The sequence below is a fragment of the Tachypleus tridentatus genome, chromosome 8 (assembly GCF_004210375.1).
Source record: "Tachypleus tridentatus isolate NWPU-2018 chromosome 8, ASM421037v1, whole genome shotgun sequence".
In the NCBI taxonomy this organism is placed as follows: domain Eukaryota; kingdom Metazoa; phylum Arthropoda; class Merostomata; order Xiphosura; family Limulidae; genus Tachypleus; species Tachypleus tridentatus.
This window is the reverse complement of record NC_134832.1, coordinates 113035163-113048517: the sequence shown is the minus strand read 5'-3', so window position 1 is coordinate 113048517 and position 13355 is coordinate 113035163. Positions and strand designations below refer to the sequence as shown.

Below are 13355 nucleotides of genomic sequence, written 5' to 3'. Positions count from 1 at the left end.
AAGGCCGTTGAAATCGCTCCTTTTGTGTTCTAATTATACAAGAAAATACAATATTTTTACTATCTATGATAAGAGAATACATTGTTATTTTACCGTAAAGCACCAGCACTTTATTAGAGGGCGGTGATAATCTGAAATTTCATGGATTAATGAGGGCCACAAACACAGGTCTAATGAGCCCTGTTGTAAAACGAGGCTCAGACTAAAGGGAGAGGAGGGGGATGATGTAATATTTTCGAATTTTATGCTCTGTTCAATCTGTTGTGATGAAAATTTTACTTAATCTTGCACTACATACAAGATGTAGGCTCTAATGAGCTCTGTTGTATAATCGAAGCTCAGACTAAAGGGAGCGGAGGTGGTGATGTAGAGCGCGTCTGGATCCGAGAGGCCCGAACCTGTCGTTGTCTGTATACTAAACGTACACTATGGTCAGCGGATTCGGCAACTAAGGAGAGTAAGGCGTTTAACAATAAACCCGGCTAGACGTGCATAAGAACAAATGGCGTAGGAAAACCGCACAATATACACATAAGATTGATGCAGCTACAAGCTACAAATGGCCTGTTAGATCTATATCACAGGAGTTTACGCTTGGGAGTAATATTTTCGAATTTCATGCTCTGTTCAATCTGTTGTGGCGAAAAGTTTACTTAATCTTACACTACGAACAAGACGTAGGTATATTCTGTGATAGTGCTTGCAAGCCTTTCATGTATACGTAGGCCTATTGACTGATACTTACGAACTATCGCTTAGATTGAAAAGCTTAGAAGCACGTCTATATTAAAGATGCACATTTGGCTACTGAAAAGCCTACATCTAGGTCTAATTATGTAATTAGATTGGTAAGAACACGAGAATCACAAGAACAAACACACAATTTGTAGGCCTGGGATGCAATAAAACAATTCGACAGACCAAACTGTAGGGGGATGTTTGTATGCACCATACACCCAACCGAAAAACAAGGAAGATTTATCTCCCATCCTCCTAGGATCTACCCCCCTGCTTATATCAGTTATTTTCTCTTATGCTTGTCATATACCTTAGTATACTACATTTGCTATGTTTTCTCGTAGCGATATTCAAGATTTAAAAGGCAATATAATAACAGTGATATTTTCATATCGATCGCCGACGATGAATCTCACTCAATCTTGAGTTGTACCGGTCGGAACGGAGATAAGAAACATAGCAGTGGTTGGAACAATATTGATATTTATACAATGATTTATATTCAAGAAATACATTGCTTCTCTATCTCCAATAATCTGATTCTCATATTAAAAGAACCTCGAGTAATAGCAGTCATAGCCTCATAGAAAGAAGCATCAAAAGTAGGTTTCAGTAATCTCGCCTCTATGCCTTTCCTACTTATAAATGTTTTCGGATGATTTGATATATGTATGGCTAATTTGTGAATTTCTTGACTTTGGACGTTTAACTAGATAAATTTAAGGATCGACAGACTCTCATCAAAACAAGATGTTATTCTATATCAAACGTTTTGCAATTCACTTTTATTTTGGATTTTTGCCAGTTCAGGTTTAAATTTATTTTTGTGAATATTGGAGGTCGTCTCCTCTCGGCAATAGTTTGTTTTGCTTGTATTTAAACAAAAATATACACAATGGGCTATTTGTACTCGTTGCATCACGGGTATCGAAACTCGATTTCTAGCTTTTTTGCTTTGCAGAGATTCCGCAGTGCCACTGGGGAGCGCCTTGGTAATAGTGCAAAGTTTATATTATCCGACATCAGATACTTGTGTTGTGTGTTTATTAGAACAAAGTGAAATGTGTTTATGGTTTACCCAGCCATTCACTATTTAGTGATTTATAACAAGATTTGTTTGACATACAAAAATGACCGCAGATTGAAAGGAGTATTCAAACAGGATGACAGAACGGAGGCTCTCATAATCATCTCATACAGATGTTATATATTTGTAATTTAAATAAACAAAGCCTAATAACGCCAGGAATTGAATTCAACAAAGTCGGTGTACTTATTTTTACGATTAATTTTCTTACAGAGCTATATATATATGTATGTGTGTGTGAACTTTCTTTTGCATAATTTAAATTTCTTTGCCATTCACATTTTTACTTTATAAACCAAAATGATCGAAGAGGATTTGCTGAAGAAAGTAGGAGTATTAGTAGGTTTCGTTGTATTAAGATAATCTTAATTATTGGAAAGATGGAAACGAATCTTACATAAATTTAAATGAACGTCTTAGGCAGAGATGTTGTATAATACATAACTTGTTTTCATCTGTATAATAACAATGGGTGACTAATTTTTTATTTTTCATTTGTTCATAAACTTATACGTTCGTCATCTTTTTCGAACATCACTGAGTTGGTTAAACCACGACATGGGGTAGAATAAGTATTACAACATAAAATTACAAGCAATCTCTTTTAGAAAAAATCAGTAACTACAACATAAAAAGAAAAAAAAGAACATCAAATATGATTACTTCAGGTATAATTTATTTATGCCCAAAAACAATGGTTTTATATTTTCATTAGCATTTCCTAGGAAATGTCTAGTACGGATTTTTTATGATGAACTACGATACAAATATAATAAAAAAATGTAGAAATTTCAACAATTTTCTAAAGTAATAAATATAATTGCAATTTTGGCAATATCAAGTATATAATTAAAGAAAGCACTAAGTTACAAAACATAGTGGCGTTGTTACTTTCGAAACCGTAGCTACGATTATTACAAAATTCGTGAATATAAAAGAAATGGTAACCAAGATTCTCTGTAAAATTCTGAGACAAACTAGTACAGTGTAAAATTGATAAAGTAAAAAAAAAAAAAATATACACATATATACGTGCATAAATCATCAAATATTTATTATGCTTCCAATATTTGTTAATGAAGAACAAGTTTAATCATAAAAAAACAACTTCAAGTGAAAATCATTTATCTCCAATGTAATGGGGAAATTAACAAAGTGAAAAGTTTCCTCAGTGTGGTCATTAGGTTGGCCCGGCATAGCCAAGCGTGTTAAGCGTGCGATTCGTAACCTGAGGGTCGCAGGTTCACATCCCCATCGCGCCAAATATGTTCGCCCTTTCAACCGTGGGGGTGTATAATGTGACGGTCAATCCCACTATTCGTTGGTAAAGAGTAGCCCAAGAGTTGGCGGTGGGTGGTGATGACTAGCTGCCTTCCCTCTAGTCTTACACTGCTAAATTAGGGACGGCTAGCACAGATAGCCCTCAAGTAGCTTTGTGCGAAATTTCCAAACAAACAAACAAACAAACAAACAAAATAAATGACATAAATATGGAATATATATTTATATATAAAGAAAGGTATGGTGAACTAAAGAATTATATCCTTCTCATTTTACTGAATATGAACTAATAAAAGTTTCTAACGAAATAAGAAAAACGTGTTAAGAATGTGTGAAACATTTAACACTTTCTAACGGTTTTAACCGTCAGAATGTAATTTGACTCTAAAACATAAAGGACAATATATACAGATTCAGTATTTTAGAACTCTACTGGCATAAATAGGAATACCTGCGAGTCTATCCTAACAATATAATTATGTGATAACTACGACTTCTGCCGTGTTTAAAACAGAAAGTTTAATTAATTAAAGCACTTGCTGAGTACCTGCTGTTTAACATTTCGTCTCGTCTTAGACTTCATTTCCAAAAACAAAGTACAAGAAACTTTCAGTTATCTAAAAACAATGCCATTTATTAGATATCGCATGCATTTATTTCTATTTCTATGTATATAGAAAGTTTAGTTCTATGTTTGTCATAAAACAGTGGTTCAAATATAATTATAAAAAGAAACTACTATCTCTCGTCAAGTATCTAAGTAAATGTCCGACCTGCACCAAATGAAAGGGGAATAATTTACATTGAGAATATTTCTAACTTAGAAATTTATCGTTGCTGAAGTATTACTAATATTAAATAAGTTGTCATGCCGAACAAATCAATGATTTTTCTTACGATCCTAATGCAATTAAAGAACTCGATATGAAGCTGGCGCCATTTTTCATGGACACCGTATACTCTTTAGTTAAGATCGCTGGAATTGCTGTATGTATATGTCGTGGCATTGGAGGATATAAAAGAAGAAAGAACAATAATGGTAACAAATATCTCATATGAAAGTATATAGCTGTAACGATATACCAAAGCATCATTTTAAAAATACAATAAGATATTACTGTTTCAATGACATAAAAAAATGAAAAATGACTTTGTTTCAATTTAAAGTTACATAAATGTGATTTAAGTAAGTTACACAAAACAATGTAAATTTAGACACCAAAATAAGATTCATCTGTGTTTAATTAAAGGAAAGCCTCATCTCGGTGTTTGCTATGTACATCAAAGGGAAATGAAACTGCGATTTCAGCATTGTAGGGCTGCTGTCTTACTGAAGGATTCATTAATTGACTGTTATGCGCAAACCAACACAATGAACTGTTTGTACTGTGCATCTACAGGTATTAAAGAAACCCCGTTTTTGAAAGTGTGATTTGGCTGATATATCGCTGTGTCACTAGGATGACCAACTGATGGAACTAAATTAATATATATGTATATATAGATAAATAGATAGTTAGATAGATAGATATTTATAAGTTTTCGAATGAATGAATAAGAATTTTTGTCCAATACTTTTGTTTAATAACACGTTAGTTTTTACAAAAAGAGAATATTACGTTACTTTACAATTAAACTCATCTGCTAACGGGGGTATGTTTTTACTAATGTAAGTGTGTGAACAATATATTTATGAAGGTTTTTATATGCTCTTGAGAACATTTCGTACAAACGTCGTGTATAACTAAGAATTAACAGCTTGACTTTGGGCTAATTTAACTAAAAGTTCAAGGTCACACTAAAGGTGAACCACTTTTGTTACAATGGTTGGAAATTAGGAATTTCAAAAACGTTACAAATTTAAGAACATATTAAGATAGTAAAACAAGCGTGAGTTTTGAGAATGACATATTGTTCGTTGAAGATTTTGGATTCGTCACTACAAAGGTGGATAGCATATATCTCAGGACGGCTGGTATGGGTATTAAAGCTTTTACTAAAAAAGCAGAAAATAACGTTTTGAACTTCTTAGGTCACTTTCAGGGTAACAAAGTTAACTTACATAAAACAAAGCAAATTTGAACACAAAAATAAGATTTGTTTGTGTTTGATTTTAAAAAAAGCCACATTGAGCTTTTGCTGTGTCCATCACAGTAGATGTGTGATTAATAAGTCGTTTTTCTGAATAGGAATGGGATTTTTTCAACCCTTAGAGTTTCTACTAATTTACGGCAAGTTTGAGGATACTAATACTGTAATTTGATGTTTTTATTTTTCAAAATTTAATGTTTAAAGCCCCAAAAAATTATTATCCTACACACCCCACCAGCAAGTCTTAGCAAGGCTTAGTGATAGTTTTTATGGCCGAGTACAGAATATCGCCTGTTGGTGGAGCAGTAAGATTACGGATTTACCTCCCTATAATCAGAGGTTCGATTCCATTTGGTGAGCTCAACAAATAGCCCGGGGTGGTTTTGTTAAAAGATAAACACACACGCACACACAGGAGTTTAAAATGTAGTTATTCGGGTGCATACTCGAAAACAATGCTTTTTCAAGGTATTTCTCACTTTCTATGTGATAAGAAATACAGGTTGTTCGGAAAGTCACTGTGCACTTATATATTTATTAACAGATATGTTTCAATATAGAATACAGGAGGTAAATATGAATGACAATTATAAACAATGTTGAAAGTGACCCCCGATAGCATCAATACAGGCCTGGATTCTTCATATTTTATTCAGTGTATTTCAAGCAAGCAACTGTCTGCGGTGTTTAGAAAAAAATAATATAATGTATCATATTAATGAATAACTAATATTTAAACATTCATGAGTAAACAATAATATGTAACGTAAGGTGGCCGAAATAGTGTACTTTTGTAGGCCAACACACAGTTACGCTTGCTACCTTTTCATTATTCTTGTTGTCTAAACTGAGGTAAATTTAAAACCACATTATAGAAATTCGAATTTTGAGACGGAAAGAAGAATTTTTAATTTCAAAATGAAAACCACTTTCCTCTCGTACCAGTAAAAAAAGAGTCGACAATTTCACGAACAAATATTAATAAAAAATACTTCACTAAAAAAAAATGATTTTTCTTGTGCAAAAGCCTTGTAACATTTACCAAAACTCTACCAAAATCTGTGAAGATATAATTAATATATTAGAAGTTACTAGAATGTGTGTATGTATGTTTTCTTATAGCAAAGCCACAGCGGGCTGTCTTCTAAGCTCACCAAGGGAATCGCACCTCTGATTTTTGCGTTGTAAATCCGTAAACATACCGCTTTACTAGCGGGAAGGAAGTTACTACTATGTAAACTGTAACGAGTACAGATGGTTATGAGCTACGTACGATAAGACAAAGCAATGTTCGTAAATTTAAGTCAGAAAAAGTAAAGAAACTGAAAATATTCCAGCCAAATAACCCCCCGCTAGTACAGTGGTATGTCTCAGGATTTACAACGCTAAAATCAGGGGTTCGATTACCCTCGGTGGACTGAGCAGATAATCCGATGTGGCTTTGCTATAAGAAAAGCACAAACACACACACTCCAGCCAAATAATAGAGCCAAATTAAATGGAAAACTTCCTAAAAATTCAACCCCGGCATGTCCAGGTGGTTAAGACACGCGACTCGAAATTGGAGGGTAGCGGGTTCGAATTCACGTTACACCAAATATGCTCTTTCTTTCAGTCATGGGGGGGGGGCGTTAGCACGTAACGGTAAATCCCACCTATTATTGGTAAAATAATAATCCACGAGTTAGCGGAAGGTGATGATGACGAGTTGCCTTCCCTCTTGTCTTACACTGATAAGTTAGGGATGGCTACCGCAAATAGTCCTCATGTAGCTTTGCGCGAAATTCAAAGCAAACCAAACAATTTTAAGAAATATATTTCATGCACTTCAAATTCCAACCAAATTCAATAACTACTTAATAAAATGAAAACATACAGCTATTGTAAGATATAAAGAATTTCATAGAGCATTACAAGTAAAGAATATGAAATAGCTTCAGATAATGTCTAACGTATCTTTCTAAAAGGTTTTGGAGTTTAAGATATTTCTATTCAGGTGGTTCTTGGAATATATCCGAGTTTTCTTTGCATTTGAATATCTTTACTGATGCCGTCGCCATCTCTTGACCTATTTAAGATCTAATCACAGCAAAAATTAAGAAAAAATTTACAAACTGAAGACGTTTTATAATATTCAATTAAAATCTTTATTTAAAATAATCAACGTTTGTAAAAGTCTCTCTATATGTTTGAACAATGTTTCATGTAACCTAGAGGCGTGCGTGAAATAAACAGTTAATGTGTAACTTTAGTAGAAAGCCTATTTCAGGTGACACAATTTTACAATTCACAAATGAAGATCGCGCCATCTACAAAATTCCTTATTTTATAACCTTTCATCCTTATTTAGGGAAATTTGATTTTACCGTGTTTCATTATCTCGATGATTTTCTTATATTTCTAGAACTCGTACTAAAAGCTTGAGACAAAACAACCGTTTTCATTTGTTTGTTTGTTTTTTATTTTGCTATGGGATGATATGTCCATTGTAATTTACATGTTCCACTAATGCAAAATTTTTACTATTTTATTTTACATTATAGGTTTCTTCAACTTTTACCAATGTGTGCACGACCACGTTCGCAGTGAACTTGTTTGCAATATTAGAATTATTTAGTTATTTAGTATTAGACTAAATTTATTAAAAGGTGAGCAAAAAACCGACATGACAGATCTGGGATAAATGGTAAAATATCATATAAATAAATTTCTGACATTAATTACACAACATATATTAAATTATGAAAAAAACAATTGCAAATATCTATGAAGTTTTAAATCATTCCAGAGTTCTATATTCTAAAAGCTAATAATCTTTACCTGTTTTAAACTTTTATTATTACTTCCTTCAGCATCGACCAGCAAAACTGCAAATGATATGACAATGCAGTAGATAACACGACTTATCTTTACACCAATAGGTTCTGACAAGCACACTGAGAGAATATCTTGTGGTATGACATGTTACAGTAACAAAATTATGGGAAAACCAACTTTTCAAAATTCTTCCCGAGTTTGTTCATGTGCGATATCAAACAATTTTGATAAAACATTCTACTTAGGAGAAATGTCAAATGAATTTATCTTAAAATTTTATATCTGAAATTTTCATTATAATTTTACATGTCGTCATTTCTACTCTCCTGACAACTTATTGGGAACAACATTTTTCAAATTCTATCAAGAGCTGCGTAAAAAGAGAATTGGATTTTTCAATATCACTTTCAAAATCGAAACTGTATCTATAAACGTCTAGTATATTGGTACTTCATAATTCAACAACACGATTTTATATATCATGATATATCACAGTGCAAAATAAATGATTGTCAGTGATGTAAACTATATTCGTATGGTGATATTATTCAATAATTTTTCTTCTTTTATTTAGCAAAAATAAGAATAAACATTCTGGCCTACCCAGACATTGGTATAATTAATAGTTTTCCCATAGTACGTTTCAATACTATCCTAGTTCAACGTCGTTAGATATGGAAACAGTATATCAATGTTGATATTATTCTTCACAAATTTAAGTTTGTTTAATAGACGCCTATCTTGAGTCTCAACAAATGTCTTGTTTTAACTTTCAAAGAAAGGTTGTTTGAATTACAATATAATTCTGTTTTCTTAACATGCTTTGTGAAAGTTATATTTTGTTATTGTAAATCATTTAGTTCTTTCTCTACAGAAATGATTTTATTAAGAAACAGAAATTCAATTCTAATAATATTTTTGTATTTCCATGAAATTTATGGATCTCGTGTTGTTGGTATTGAACTAAAATATCGCTATCTTCTGTTGACAAATCTTCTGATTGTATCATACATTTTATTAAGTGAACACTGAAAAGCAAACTTTACGTTCCTGTATATATACACGAATCTTTTACATTTTAAAAATAGTCTTCATATTTTTAGGCTCTTGAGAACTGAAATTCGTATATATATTTGAGGCTGCGTATTTTCTAAACTCCGAAAATTATTGCAAACTTTTGGAGTTTTAACAGAATAAAAAAAAAACAAACAGTAATGTACTTAACATACGAATTACCATAGTTGTAAGTTTTCAAATGCGATCTCATTTCTAGTACATAATATGGAATAAATAGAGAGTAAATAATAGCAAGAATGATGGAAACGATAGACGACAACAGATATCAAAGCAATTCTTCCGAAAAAGTGGTGAAATTTCATATACGAGACAAAATTGTTGGTTTTTTCTTGTTGTTTTTAATTTCACGCAAAGCTACACAAAATCTATCAGCGATAACCGTCGCTAATTGAGCAGTGTAAGACTTGAGGAAAGACAGTACGGCACCTGGCCATGTTGGGCCGTTATAATTAATTACAAGCTAACTTCAATTTTTAAAGTAAGCGTTTCTTGAGGTAAGTATTTAAACAATATAAGTGCAAAAAAAGAAACTGTCGTGCTAAATTTCAGTTGATTTGAAAGCCTATTAGGGTTCAATGGAAATGTTTTATAAGCAATAGAAATTAACACGTTTAATTTTGAATTCAATGAATCACTTAGAAATTTATGGTGCTCCTTGTAATATGAAAATATCACACACAGCATTGCCGCTTTTAAAGGGGGTGCTAAATAGAAATTAACTGAGTAATATGATAAAACATTTAACATAAAAATATATATCTATAATAATTTCTAGTAAACACAAACTATTTACTATTTATTTGTAGATTTGCAGTAAGTATGGTATTTATAGTTTGCAAAAGAAAAAACTCCTGCAAATTAGTCTTGACATGTACTATGTATTCTCATGTCACTCAAGAATTTCGTAATAACAGTCTTATTCCGAGTTAAAAGCGTTTGAATAAAATTAGTTAAATATTAAATTAAACTAAAGATGTAATTATTATAATGGAAGAAAATAGGCAATTACAAAATTGAAGATAAATGTTGTAGTTGTGTTTACTTTAGGCAGATAAATAGAAACTTAAAGTTGAGAATAATCGAACATTAAAGAAGTGTTAAAAATAACAGTAAAACCTGAACATATAAGTACTGGTCATAGCATTCAGTTCAAAGAAACTGTTATATTGGATAAGCTGAATGATATGGTGGCTAGAAACATTAAAGAATCTATAGAAACAATACAACATATTAAAATAATTATCATGTTTACAATAAGGATGGGAAGTTGAGAAGTCAGAAAGTATATACGTTGCGTGATTTTAAGTTCCTTATATAAATTAACTATTAGTACTGAGTCATATGATTAATGACATTGGATTATACGGTTTACACTTTTGAGGATGGTGTGTAGAGTGTTTATTTTAAGATTTTGAAAGCCTTCAAATAAAGCTATGAAATTGTGTACTTAGAAGCATTAATTGTGTGAGTGTTTTAGTCACTTAAGATATAATAGAAACTTATAGTTTGCATTTATTGCCCATATATTATCGTATACATAATATATTTAGAAGTAGCATATAGTGATGTTCTTAAAATAATTTCCCCAACAGTTTTAATTTTGAAGTTTTTGTATTTATTCTTTTTACTTGATAACAGAACAAAAAATACAAAAATACTAAAATAGAATACGTAGATGCAGCTGTAAAGATAGGATGTTTCTTTTCAAAAAAAGAATAACAATCGAATTTTAGTGAACCAGACAACAACAAATGTACCAACAAATGTAACATCGATATAAATTCAATCTCATTATCAAATATAAAGAATACCAGCTTTAACACAGAATACTGTGTATATATTTTTTAGTTGTTGGCTTGGTTAAGTAAATAAACAAATAAACACATCACCAGAAGGCCTATGTTCTGCTGTAGTAGCCGAATACCACAGGCTAAATCTAATTTTTAAGACTTTATAACATGACATCACATTACCAGCATTGAAGTCTTCATATGTCACTCGTCGTGCTATCTATTTCATTACGGCCCGGCCCGGCATGGCCAGGTTGGTTAAGGCGTTCGACTCGTAATCTGAGGGACACGGGTTCGAATCCCCGTCGCACCAAATATGCTTGCTCTTTTAGCCGTGGGAGCGTTATAATGTGACTGTCAATCCCATTATTCGTTGGTAAGAGTAGCCCAAGAGTTGGCGGTGGGTGGTGATGACTAGTTGCCTTCTCTCTATTCTTACACTGCTAAATTAGGGACGGCTAGCACAGATAGCCCTCGAGTAGCTTCATGCAAAATTCAAAAACAAACAAAGAAACTATTACCTTACATAAAATATCCCTTACAAATAATTGTAAGTCAAAAGCTGATTTATATTGTATTTAAAAAACATATTTGCCTAAAATTCTCAATTTTGATTGATGCACAGTTTAACTTAAATATTTTTCTAGTATGATTATCACAAATTTTTATTTAAGAGGTGTTTGAATACGTTGTTTTTATTACGAACGATGATACTGAATTGCTTGTCCTGGAAATTTTATTTGCTTATTAAGTCGTTCTGAAAATTCCGATTTGTTTACAAGTATCGTATTGCATTAGATAAATTTTAAGACTACTTATTGCATAGCGATATCGTTTTCATTTCTTGTTAAATTTCTGTAAAAATCTTATTAATAATTTTACAAAACAATCATTAAACCATCAGATTACAGAAAGAATTTCGTGAATGTGATGAAATATTATATAATAATTTTGTAGAGCTGTAAGACATTAAGATTGCATGGATTTCTAGTATTATTTTATAATATACCATTTCACGTTTATCGATCTATTTTCATCAGATTCAAGCAACACAATAACTTCTAATGAAACAAATCTAATATTGGCATTCTTAACATACTATTGACATATTAGAGCATAAGAAGCTAGTAAACGACCATCAATATCTTAGATGAATTTTCACACCTCACTCTTTAACGCACCCATATTGTCAATGTGCAGAGTGCGATTTTTCTTAGGTAACAAGGGGCTATGGACGGAGACTTAAATTCACAGTCTACCATTGAGTTCCGTGAGGAACCAGTTTTGTTTCAAAGAAACATTTATCTATAATTTAAGTAGTATAGAAGTTAATTATGAAGTAACCTATACAAAACTAATGTAAATTTTAATTATTTATATCTGAATTCTTCTTTGTGTGTGTGTATATATATATATACAAATATATAGATTACTTCTTTCAAATGTATTATTTACTTTTATCCGTCCATGTTATTATTTTATATGCTAATAAAAGTACATATTAGAAAGCTGAAAATCAATTTTAGATGAGTTTAAGGAAACTTCTTATGTAGAAAGGCTGTACTTTACACACTAATTTGTCTTCATCTATTATAAAACTTTTCATTATTATTTTAAACTTGTTTATTCCTGCATTAAGAATAAGTTCAACAAATTTTGTAATTTCTGTTGAATAGACCATTCCACAATCTGAAGTAGAAGAGGTTTTGCAAAATGTAATTGCAAGCGACGCCTTTGATAGCAAATTAATTACAAATTTGCAATTAACAAGACTACTAACCTGTAATGAATATAATGATGCTTTAAGTTGGTTAATAATTTTTGTTTATGTAGAACTATAATCTTAACAGAACTCAAGAGTATACAAAACAAAGTGATAGTCAAAATTCTTAGAGCGTGAAAATATGCCAAAATATATATACAACAACAGATATTTAAGTATTTATGATGTTTCCAATACTTGTTAATTAATTAAGAACTAGTTTAAAAATATAGAAAAACTGAAAGTAATAATCAATTTGTATAAACGTATTCGGAGATTATCAGTACAGGTTATAGATGCCCTTCTTTCTATCGACTATGATACGTGAGAATGTTGATATTTGCCCGTGGTAAAAATCTATCATTTTCTTACACGTTGTTATTTATACGTGTCATTTTATTACCTTTGTTTGATCTTTACATTTATTACCGGAACTTTTCTTATTTAATACATTAATACCCTAAATATGTTAATGAACATAATATAAATGTAGAAGAAAAGTTATCGAGAGGTACTCATTTTACTCAGAATCAGGTAATGAACTTTTTTCGCATTAATGACAAGAATATGAGAAATTGTTAAAATTCTCTTATGATGAAAATGTGGTCTGACGCTCAGAACAAAAAGAAATGAATTGTTTCATTATTTTAGAGACTGACTGGAATAGCTCACAATACATTCGACTCAGTCTGTAACAGCATAACGAAGAGAA

The 13355-nt window shown here is 31.5% G+C and overlaps 1 protein-coding gene across 2 annotated transcripts in view; it reads right to left on the bottom strand.

Moving 5' to 3' along the window:
* The window catches only part of LOC143223231 (zinc transporter 7-A-like), a 93469-nt gene that overhangs the window by 77621 nt on the left and 2493 nt on the right, over positions 1 to 13355 (bottom strand). Inside the window, exon 2 of one of the 2 annotated variants that reach the window (XR_013012778.1) lies at positions 11065 to 11363. The gene's annotated coding sequence lies outside the window, so the exon portion shown is untranslated. Of the gene's footprint in view, positions 1 to 11064; positions 11547 to 13355 lie in introns of those variants that run through there. The other variant, XR_013012774.1, reaches the window with a different exon arrangement.